General features: G+C 37.2%; 1 long non-coding RNA gene across 2 annotated transcripts in view; it reads right to left on the bottom strand.

Moving 5' to 3' along the window:
- Nucleotides 1-579: 579 nt before the first annotated feature.
- LOC141419878 (uncharacterized) overlaps nt 580-12,316 on the bottom strand; it is a 54,510-nt gene continuing 42,773 nt past the window's right edge. The window contains exons 6-7 of one of the 2 annotated variants that reach the window (XR_012444597.1): nt 4,858-5,925; nt 580-4,011 (exon numbers count right to left, since the gene is read on the bottom strand). This is a non-coding gene — a long non-coding RNA (uncharacterized lncRNA). The remainder of the gene's footprint in view (nt 4,012-4,857; nt 5,926-12,316) is intronic. The other variant, XR_012444596.1, reaches the window with a different exon arrangement.

Genomic DNA, 12,316 nt, shown 5'->3' on the forward strand with positions numbered 1-12,316 from the left:
CCATGCTCACTTCTCACACTCCAATAATTATACTAACAGGACTAAGCACCACTCACCCAAAGAGAGAAAATTCTCAACCAAGAGCATACAAGAACTTAAAGTCAAGGCCCTCACTCCAAGACCTGTGTCCTTTTCATTGATACACATCATACTACTCCCCAGTGGTTGAAAGCCAATTCTAGAGGTTTGCAATTATGGGCTAATTAGCAATGCAAAATGCAGTGCAATATCTCAAATACATTAGATTCCTGTTTAATTTCTCGATATTTGCTATTCACACTACTGAAATGTATTATTTATTCTTTCATCTATTGTATTTGATTTTTATGGTTCCTCAAAATACATACATTCTGTTCACAGCATGTATTTGTTTCTAACACACTGGTATCAAAGACTATTGAAAGATAGTAATACTATGGAAAGTTCAGTGATCATATTATAAACATTGCTCACACAAGCTATACACACTACATACATTATTAAAACCCTTTATTAGCATTCAAGTGGCAGCAGCTGCGTGATCCAAATGTGTAATTTATAGAGCTTTCTCTGCATTTTGAGCTTAGATTTTAAACCAAAGGATCTTTTTGACTGTAATGCCAATTTTTTAATATATTAACATTTTACCATCCTGGGCTACCCTTTCTACTCATCACCTTCCCCTTTTTTTGGTTCTTTTTGTCACTGTGATCAAATATACCTATAAAGAAGGATCTTTCCATGCACTTCTTAATGTTGAACTTAAGAACTTACCCAAACCATTTGAAAACCGAAAGGTTTTCTCCACACAGAACTATGCATAAAACCTACTAAAAAAAAATTTCTGCTTTTCAATTTGGGGAACTTTTTTATAGACAGTACCTTGTTACAGAGAACATGATGACCCAGAACTCATTATGTAGCCCAGACTGGCCTTGAACTCACAATCCTCCAGAGTGCTCAGTCTCCTGAGTGCTAGGATTATAGGCATGTACCACTGTATCTAGCTTGGGGTACTATTCTTAGCTTAAAGACTAATAATACCTGCTTACATGCCAATGTTATTATTAAATTCTATTTCTACCATTTGACATCTACCAAATTTCACATCTTCCTTTGTGTTCTACTGACTTGTTAAACTCAACAACATTAAAATGTTATGTCATTTACCCTCATCACCCATACTTCTTAGATTATTTTAACTGGATATTGTCTTAAACAAGAATTAGGTTTATCCCAATATTTTATTTCAAATGACTTATGCCCTAGATAAATGTTTTCTTCTGTCAAACCAAAGTCTAGGCATTCCTCAGACAACAAAATCATAGAATGGTCAATTTCCCATTTTATTATTTTATATTAACAGTTCTGGGCAGAGGAAGTAGCCCAAGTGTTAGAGTACTTGCCTAGCAAGCATAAGATACTGAGTTCAAACCTCAGTACTGCAAAAATATTTCCTAGTTGATGCAATTTAATTTAAATTTGATTCTTCTAATTCTGATCAAATTAAGAGAAACAACACCCAAGCCAGTAATCTCAATGAATGAGAATCTTATCAGAAAAGTTCATTCTTTAAAGGCATATGGAACCACTGATAATACTGATAAAAATGATCAGAGACTTAAAAAATACTTACCTTTACACATGAATAAGCAAATTAACCATTGAACTTTAAAATATTAACCATATGGATTTCTCACTAGGTTTATGGAAATAGATATGTTAAAAATTTTACTTGTTAAACACTATATCTATGCATTACTTTCCCTAAACCCTATAATACAGATGGGGGGAATGGAAACAGCAATTGTAACAAAAAAAGAAACTCATGGGAGGTTCTTTCTTTTCAGAAAGTTGATGCTATGCTTGTTTTGTATTTTATGGCATCTATGTTTAACTTTCTTTTCTAGAAGGGACTAAAATGTGGTAAAACTTGAATCACAAGCACAATTTTTAAAACAAAGACATAATGTACTATTACTACTTGTCTTGGTCTCTATGAAAGGGGCTTACATAATCCCCAAATCAATGAGGTTGTTGCACCATTCTCTCAAGGTAACAATATCAGAAGCCAAATGATGCTATCCTTTTATTTAGGTAAGGAAAGAGGGAAGTGACTTGAATAAGACTATCTACTGAGCTAGTGGAAGAACAAGCATTTCAAATCAAGGTTTCCCAGTTCTTGGGACCCCTACCATTTGTCTTCTATTTTCTATCTTAATTTCATTTAGCCTTAGAGTAGTGGTTTGGGATCTTGAGTAACTTTGAAAATACACAGATGCTGGCCCTATGGGTGATTCAGCAAGTCTGGGGACAGGTACCAGAAATCCCTTATTTTTCAAAACTCCCCATCATGACTCTGATGTACACTCAGTGTTGAGATCAGCTATGGCTTAGAGCAAGAGCATAAGCTCACCTGACACTGTGTGTGGTGTCACTAGACTCACATCACCGTACAACAGGTTTTCAATCCTCATTTGCCTCCTTTGAGATTGAGTATCTGTCATTTTAGCCATAGCTACACAAGCCAGTCTTGTTAGCCTTTTTTCTCTTTTTTAGTTCAAACTCAGATATAAGCAGCTATCATTCAGACCTCCAGACTACAGAGAATTTACTGAATCTTAATGTCAATTCAAGTTGGTTTCTTGTATGTTTCCTGTAAGACCAAACTCATTTTACTCTGGGGTCATTTTTGGACACTGTTCCTCAAAGGCATCATTTATTTTACCACTGTACAAAAATTTCATTATTCCAGCTTGCCATTATGCTTTTTTCAAGCTATATAAAGTCTCTTTTGGCAACTTCATGACAGAGTTATCTTTCTTCTTCTCTCTATTCAGATTTTTTGGTGCATGATTATTAGATGCAATTATGGTGCCAGTGTTGCAATGCTTGCCCAAGTAGGAGTTAAGACAAAAGAAACAGCAATATTATTCAGACTTCCCATCTCTCTATTCCTCACAATAACTGTCTGAGTTCAAAATTGACATCAGGTGAGAATGTGGACAAGTAGCCAAGAAAACAGGCAGGTCCATCTTATTCTTAGAATAAGGTGGGGCTTCCTATCTCCAGCTATGTGTTTTTTCCCTTTGTTAAATCGGCATGTAAAATTCCAAACATGCAAAATTCAAACATTAATATTTGTAAACCAATTGAGTCAAATAAAGTAAATAAATGGAATTATGGAGGGAATAAAAAACTCAACCTGGAAATGAATTCTCCACCACTTTCAAGGAATAAGAAGCATCAACATCCCCTTTCTGGAGGATATTCCATTGTTCAAATCACTGAAAGGCCAGATATGAGAACACAGAGGAACCACAGAAAAGAGCCCTAATAGATCTTTCTCCTCAATTAGGTACCAACAAAACTTCAAGAATTCATCACAAATGTACTGCCTTTCAGGACTAGAAAACATAGAGTTGCTACAAAACAAATTAATTTATATCACATTAGTCCCTTCTGGTAAGATAGTAAGTTAGGCTTAATCAAAATTAAAATAAATTATAAGATTGGGAGGATAAAAATCAAGTCAAATCAATTACAGTAGTCCCCTCCCTAGGTTCTAGTGTTGAGTTTCTGAAACTGTCAAAGTATCCATGTTGGAAGAATTTAAGGCCTTGTAGGGAAAAACAGGGCAGAAAAGGGAATAGTGTGAAAGCCTAAGACAACTGACTTGTTCACTGAAATAAAACACAAAAGTGAATCTCAAAGATATTTTACAGCTTTTGCATTAGCAACAGAGGTTATTGGGCAATTAATTTCTGTTTCTCTCTGACCTCAAGGTGAAGATGACAATGCACCAATGAAAATGGTGGTCATGATAATGGTGATAGGGAAAGAACAGAGAAAATTGGATTGTGTCTACAGAGAAGTAAGCTCAGTCTTCTGCTCCACTTTCATCTCCCAGCACATGGATGACCACATGATCAGAACCATCAGTGTGTGGATTCCAAGATTCAACTATTTGTGTACGATTCTGTTTGCAGAACAGGTTTGAATGGTCCAGTGGATGGTCTCAGTTCCTCTCCTCTGTTAAGTAAGCAGAGAGAAAAGACTTATTGACCTTTATTTGAAGTGTTCTAATTAGTTCTTGATACCATTTTGTGTAATCATCTAAGCTTTGCCTAAAGATCAATATATATTCCATTGAAGGATCTCTTTTGAATCATCAGAACAATATGATTCTCAGAGTGGGAACTTCAACATTCTTTGGGTTCTGGATATTAACGTATGGTGGCCTCTTATCAGCATTTGATGTGACCACATCTCTGAAATATTTTTAACTGTCTTTTCAAGGTGAGAGTAACAGTTCAGCAATGTCACTTAATTCAATCTTTTCAAACCCTCCACTACCCAAATGTTCTAAAGATGTTACAGTTTCAATTTCTCACAGAAAGAAGACTTTCAGAATCAGTTACAACCCCATTCCAAAGTTTCTGTCAGGTTCTATTAAAAGTTGATTTTTTAATCTCTTTCACGTATTCTTCTACTATTGTTAAGCTGTTAAAAATGGAGAAATTTTGCCAGGCTACTTTCATGGAACTGAGTATAGCACATCATGAACATTCTTTTAGTATTCCCAGATGTGATGAGGGGTTGAAAACATGGACTTGTATTGGGAGGGGGGATGAGATGAACACAGGACCATCATTTACTATAGCACTTTTATCAGTGGGAGCAGTGTCCAGAATTGGCAGTACTTTGAAATCAAGACTGTTATTGTTTAAGTATCAGTCAACCTCAGGAACAAAACACTTCAAAAATAAGTTCAAAAGAGTTTCTTAGTGAATCATATTTTATGGTTTTCCTCCACGTAGACATAAAAATGTTTCTGGCATTCTAGGAAGGAAAGGATTTCAGAATTTATGAACTAACCTGGGATTAATAAGGAAGTCTCCAGAATCACTGGAACAAAGCAGAACTTTGACCTTGCCTTTTCTAGTATTGAAGCCTCTGGTCTTTTCTCATCCTTTGCAATAGAGGTGCAAATTGGCCTGTGCTTCCAGAGCAGGACTATTTCATTAGCATTGAAAACCTGTTCAAGCAATTAGCCATTTCCTCAATCAGCCTCTTCCCTTATTCAAGACACTGCAGCAGCTTCATGATCTGCTTCCTCTGCCAGCCACTTCTTTTCACACAGGCCATAATGCTTCTTAAGCCTATCCATCCTCCCATTACTTGCAATGAATGTTAAAAATTTTGGTCCAGACAGAAAGTTAAGCTTGTATTTTTATGACGTTCACTAGTGAATTATACATATGTAAAGGCTCCTATTCAGCCTTCTGTTTTAAAAACTACAAATACAATTCTATTTCCATTTTCTCTATTTTGGCATTTTGAGTTATGTATGATTTTCCCAGTGATTCTAGTGTATCCCTCAATGCACTACCCATAACAGCTTTCTCATGTTTTTGTGTACAAACTGGAGATTCATAAATGCCAAAAAATGCCCTGTAGAGTTCTTGCTTTCACCAAGCATTTCAAAACTCCCATTCTCTTTGTTCTTTACATTACCTTCCTTGCTCTCTTCACTCTTCTTGCATTTCTATCATTAATCTTCTTATTTTGCTTGAAGGCCATTATTACTGTAACTTATACAAATTTACAATGAGCGTACATTTTATATCACTGAGAAGTATACATTATGAATTTGTAATACTTAATAAGCAAATGATAAGATTCACAAGACAAATAAAAGGACTAAACAGTTTTGATATGACAACACATGTGTGTGATCAATGGCTACAGATTTTGTCACATGACAGAGTCATCAAGACAACAAGAGGGTGACTTTAACTTGCACATTTTTGCAAAGCTCCCAAAGGTGCAAACTAGGTAAACTCAAATGCTAAATAAGAAAGACTTGCAGTTGTGAAGGGACGACAGAACTGAGGAATCAAGGTCAGGCCATCAGGTTGAGGTAAGAATCACATATGCCACCATCTAGGAAAAAGCAGACAGAAAAATAGGAAATGAAGTCAGAAGAGAGCTAGTCTGTATAAGTAGCTCACAAGGGTAATGAGGAGGACAGACCCTTGGAGTAATAACACATGCCAAATTGACTTTACAAAGGTTTACCAACTTGTATGCTCACTACCAAAGGATGAGAGTGCTTTTTTCCTGTGTGCTCGCCAGTGTGACATATTATAATCTTTGTGATTTGTGCTAATCAGAAGGGGAGTAACCAGATATTTTATTTTTGTTTTGATTTTCATTTCTTTAATCATCTTTACATATGGTAATCTGTTCTTGTTACACTGAGTACTGCCTAAGTGATCTAGCTGAATTTCTACCCTGCCTTTATCTTGTTTATCTTTGAAGACAAGGTGCCTGAAGGCAAGAAGTCCCTCTTCAGATGGTCAAACCTAAAATGTTTGGATCTAAGAGGGCTGCAGAGTAAAACCCAGACAATCTCTAAGTTCATTACAATCTCATCTGCATGGTAAATAACATACACACACACACCCCAGCACCAAGACAGTAGACAACTGTCATGATGATGAGTGGAAAGAACCATAAAAGAAGTGAAAAGGGCTAGCACTGGAATTCCTTGGAAAATCTCCACCCATTCCCAGGAGAGTCAAGAATAATCCTCCTGCTTATTTGCTTCTCCCTCCCCCTCATTTCTTTTATCCTAACCTCCATTTGTTCACAAGCTCATTTGTGTACTCCATCTCCCTCCTTCTTCTATTCTTTGGCCAAGAATAAACCTTCCTTCACTGCTCAGTGGGTACTCAGTCTCATCCATTTGCTCTATGATTCCAAGAGGAAAAAAGGACACAGTTTTGAGTCAAAAAATTAGTAGCATTTCTATTCATATCCTTTACCCACTCTGTAAGTTCTGTGTTACTGATGTGTAGGTACTGTTTGCATTTAGTGTACTGTAATTCTACATGGCAAATATTTTCTCTAAGCTTCTCATTTACTTTTTAATTGTATTTCTGTTGTCTTTTATCATAAAAATATTTTAAATACTTATATAGTCAAATATTTCATTTCTTGTTTGAAAAGCTTTTCTTTCACTAAAATAATAAAAATATGGTCACTTATTTTCTGTTAGTATTTTTTATAACATTATCGCAGGCAAATAGGTAGGCATGACCAGGAATGGGAAATGCCCTGGGTTCCAAGATTCTATTCTTAATACCCCCAGATGGCCCACACCTTTGTCCAATGATTAAAATAATGGAGCCCACTCCCCACATCAAGGTTAAAGGAGAATGGGCAAAGAGAATCAAGTGGAAAAGGTAAAGAGGATCAGATGTGCAGGCAGGTATATGCCCTCCCACACCCAGGCAGCCTCTGCTCAATGACCAAACCATTTGGGGAGGGCCACAAGAGGAAGTCCCTCAGTTTTGTAACCACCTAGTAACCTTACCCTATTAAATAGGACCCTGAGCCCACCCTTACCTGAACTGCCCACCTCATGTCTTGACATGTACTTTTGCTTTCATAATAAATTATTCCTTATATCTTCCAACACTATGGTTCTTTTGCTGCACCTGGGGCAGCATCTTAATCTTAAACATTGTACCCAAGAATCAAGAAAATTCTATAACACTCCCACCACCAGTAACAATAATTTTCTGGTAGTAGTTCAAAGAGTTGAGGAAAGTATGGACTACTCAAAATTGGTGTTGGAATAAATAACTATCCATTCACAACTACCTAGGTCTCTGCTAATGGACTTCTTTGTCTACAAGAGAGCCAAGGGGGTTCTAATAGCATCAGAGCCTTAAGGTGGCCACATCAGAAGATCAAGATGATCCTAGCAGATCTTTCAGGTTCTTTGAGGGTTAGTGTGGCTTGGGTAAGGAAGTGTTTCCAAATGAATAATTGCCATACATTTTATTGGCTTAAATTTGGCTCTTTACTATCCAAACTCAAGTGAGTAACAGTATCAAGATTTCAGGTCTCTGATCTTTTGATAAAGGCCTCAGAAATAGTCAATAGATAGTCATGGTTTGGGGAGAGCTAGACACATCTGAATATGAGTTAGCTATCACACATCATTAGGTAGGGTTGGGGGTGTGACTCAAGTTGTAGAGTGTCAGTTTAGCAAGTGCAAGGCCCTGAGTTCAAACCCTAATACTGAAAGAAAAAAACCCAACACACATCATTACTGTTGACTCTATTGAGCACAGTTTTGAGACTGTAGTAATTATAAGCAAATGCCTATTGTTTGGGAGATCTGAAACAAATATATATATATATATATATTATGTTATCAATAATTTATTTTATGGAAAAAATATCAATTGTTAAATCCATGTGGTTAGTAGATGGGCATTTACTACAATAGTCTATTTCCTTGTAGATTTGAAAATTCTTATAAAAATGTGTGTGCTATAATAATTTCATGTTTCTGGGCTATATTCTTGTGCCAGTGGCATCTCAGGTTAAATGCAAGATGAAGGATTACAATTAAAGAACTGATCATTTGAGGGAAATCACTTTAAATGAAATATTTTCTTGACTGTTAGTAGTTAGATGACTAATGTTAACATACTTTGAAGCTTGAATTTCAATATTAATTTAAAAGTAAGAAGCTGGGGGCTGGTGAGATAGTTGAGTATTACTCACCTAGCATATACAATGCTCTGGGTTCCACTCCCAGCACCACAAAAATAAGTAAATAATAAAAATAAAAGTAAGAGAATCAATTTCCAATCCTTCTCTTTCTCTACTAATTTAAAAGATTTATAGCAATCTTACCAGAAACCAGATTATTTGAACATAGGGAGAGTTCAGCTTCATAACACTAATAGCAACTGTTTTCTGTGGCATACAACAGATGGAAATTTATAAAAAGAACAGTCTTAGGAGTGTAAAAGTTGATAATTCTGGTTAGGGAGAACGATTACTATATGTTAAACTAAATCATTGGCTAAGACTCCATTCAATTAGTTTGCAAATGATAGAGTACACCGCTACTCACAAGATTCACTTTGGGTCAGTTTCATCTTAGGTTCTCTGTCCTTGCTAAGGCTATGTCAACATGGCAAGATACTGGAGCTAAAGACTAAGACCCTAAATTTCTTGTTACTTTTCTGTTCTGCAAGTTATAAGGAGACTCAAAGTTGTTAGGGTGCTAATAAATAATGGTAAATCATATGCATTTGTTCTCAAGACAGATTCCAAAGCACATTGATCCACAGGAGAGAGCATCACACCATTCATTTTTCAGATCTTTGTGACTCCAGGAATCCTTGCTGTCCTCTGGAAGGATAAATAAAGGCTGACTGGTTGATCTCTCCAATCAAGACTTGGAGCTTTACTATTCAAGCACTCAGGAGAGTAGGTTTCTTTCTCTCACCGTTCCTTCCTTCCTTCTTTCCTTCCTTCCTTCTTTTCTGCCTTCCTTCTTTCCTTCCCTCCCCTCCCCTTTCTCCCTCCCTCTTTCCTTCCTTCCTTCCATTTTTTTTTGGTTTTAGGGCTTAATCTCAGGCCCTAACAAGCTGGGTTAATTGTAGCTTCTACTATGAAAAGACATTTATCTTAAGGGCTTTGCTTTTATACTGCTACTCAACTCTTATCTTCCCCTTTCAAAAACCTTAAAAGTAGTAGGCTTAAAAAGGATAGGTCTTCATAAATCATTTAACATTTTAAGTATAATACCCAGAAATGGTAACAGGAGTGAGGTTTCTATAAGGAATCTTACTCTTTTCGAAACTTATGAAGTGCCCACAGTGCATCTGCTAACATGAAAAAGAAGCCATTCAACTGACTTTTGAGACTTCTGATATTAGAAAAAATGGACAATACCTGTAACATAACAATGAGCAAAATCATATCAAAAACAGAACACCAAGGGTAACTAACAGGTTCTAATACAAAGTATGAGTCTGAGTCTCTCCAATCTGCATCTCCTTTGTGCTTCATATATTCTTTTCAAAACTGTAACAAGTAAATTAGTATTGATCCAATTGTTCTATTAAGTTTGCGCAAATATTAACCACTGTAAACAGATTTCAACCTTAATCCTGCTCAGAATCATACATATTCTTTGTTAGTTTACTTACAGATTTTTATGATAAGTCTTTTATATTTTTACTTCATAAGTGTCCAGTACACGTAGGGACATATTTTATTGGAGATGTCTATGTAGAAAACTCAATTGTAAATCATAAAAATACATGACTATTCATATCCCAGTTTTCATTCTTCCAAACGAGTAATAGAAATTCACATATTAACTTTTCAGATGGGTTAAATTCCTATTTATGTCCAGAACAACTTGCATGTATGATATTTATTATCAAATTGTTTGTTCTTGCTATTTTAATATTTGATAATAAAGACCGCTATGAAATATCTTCCCTTTCCTACTACGGTTCAATGGGCATTAACCCAATAGACATAGTTAACTTTTTAATAACAGTGACCTGGTTTTTGCATTTAATTTTCATGGTAAATCATTCATACATCTTAACAGAACTAAGTGTTTTTTTAAATCTCCGAAATTTTTCCCCTTTAAAAAAAGCAAAGATTCCATGTAGCAACAGTGCCCTCTGCTGGCCAAAATGTGGAACTGTCAGGACCAATAAGAAATGCAAAAGTCCTAAAAAAATGACCACAATATCTCCTCTTGGTCAACTTCTTCCCCTTTTATTTAGAATGTTGACTTAATAGCCTCTCAAGGGAAGCAAACTCTTTCTATCATTCCAATGATTTGGCAGGTATTCAAAAAAATTTCCTTTCTTTCCTTTTGGGGGACCCACCACACCTAAAGCATCCAAATATTTTTTTTTCTTTTTTTTTTCAAAGAAAAGGCACATAGACTTCCTGATACCCTCCTACATTTCCTCTTCTTCACTACTTCATTTTAAAGTTACTGCAAAAAGACAAAAGGAATAGGAAACCCATAGTGGCCTGAAATACCACCAGGCCATCTCCTAATATGTCACTTATCACCTCCCTTAACCACAAAAATAGCAAACAACCACAAAACTTGCATAAAATGGCTACAGAAGATAATAAAGACTGAAAGCCCGTTTTTATTGCCAGCACCTAGCATAGGGTCTGGTTAGCTCCTGATGGGGCAGAAGTACTGTAAACTAGCAAGTGTGATCCTCATTAATGGTGTTTATATCTTTACAAATTAAGACTGAATTAGAGCATCACCAAATGCTCCTGGTGTAAGGCCCCCCACCATGGGCAGAAGCACCCTTCTTTAGTAAAACAGAAAAGCAGAGCTTTGCAACGTGGGGTCTTTGCACATGTTCTCACCTTTAGGCTTCTCCAAATGCATTGTCTATTGTTGCCTGCCAGCCCTCAAGAAAACAAAACACTCCTTGAGGCACAAGGTCCAGGGAGCAAAATGCACCAGGAAACCCCAAAACTCCTTACAAAGAAAGGCCAAATGGCATGTGCTTGAGGTCCTAGAGGGGTCAACTTCAGAGTTGTTTCCCAGAGTATGGGATTAGGGTGTGACAAGCAACACCAAGTCATTCAAGTGTAGGGCCAGACCCTGTCTACAACATTTTAAAATTTTGTTCCTCCTGGAATTCATGGCTTTAGCTTTGAAATGTACAGGTATTGCATGAAAATCTATCTCAAGTACTGACTAGCTTGCTGCCGAGACAAGTGCTTCGCCCCATTTGCCCTAATTCCAGCCCCAGTGCTTTGAATGAGGGCCTAGGTGAGAGGCACAATTTTGTAGCTAGTGATGAGGAGCCAGTGCATGGGCCATTTCGGGATGGAGAGGCCAAGAGGCAGGCTCCGGCTGGCTGGGAGCCTATGGGGCTGCGTTGATCTGTGGAGGCGCCAAGGGAAAACACAATGATTAAAGCCGAATATCTGAAAGATGTGGATTTACGGGGATTAGGATGCTTTGGCCGGAATTTTCTTTCTTAACAGCCAGTGCATGATCTGCTCCCCTCGGGGAAGGATGCCTTTCATCTTTATAGTGTGCCCATTCTGATGCAGTTCTTTTCACTGCTGCCTTTATCAACAGGCCTCTTCTAGAAAGAACTGCCTCGATCCAATGAATGACAGCTCCAGCGTCTGCCCGCTAGCCTGTGGCTCACTAACCATTTGCACTGAGAGGGGCGGGCTCGACCCCGACAAGGATGGGAGAACTCTGTGCTGCCATTTCCGACTTAGTCACAGTGTGCCAGGATATTTCTTCAATTACACTACCACCGCCCCACTCTGTTCCTGAAAGAAGAAGCCAGAAACACACCCCAATGCTAAAAGAGATTAAACTCAGTAGCACCCGCCACCCCTCCACCCCGGGGGAACCACAGCAAAGTCTATTTTTCAATAGAGTAACAGTCTCAGATCAACGATACAGAAACTTCCTCAAATCTTAAAGCTGGAAGGAGTATCAAAT

This window comes from Castor canadensis, chromosome X, assembly GCF_047511655.1.
Source record: "Castor canadensis chromosome X, mCasCan1.hap1v2, whole genome shotgun sequence".
In the NCBI taxonomy this organism is placed as follows: Eukaryota; Metazoa; Chordata; class Mammalia; order Rodentia; family Castoridae; genus Castor; species Castor canadensis.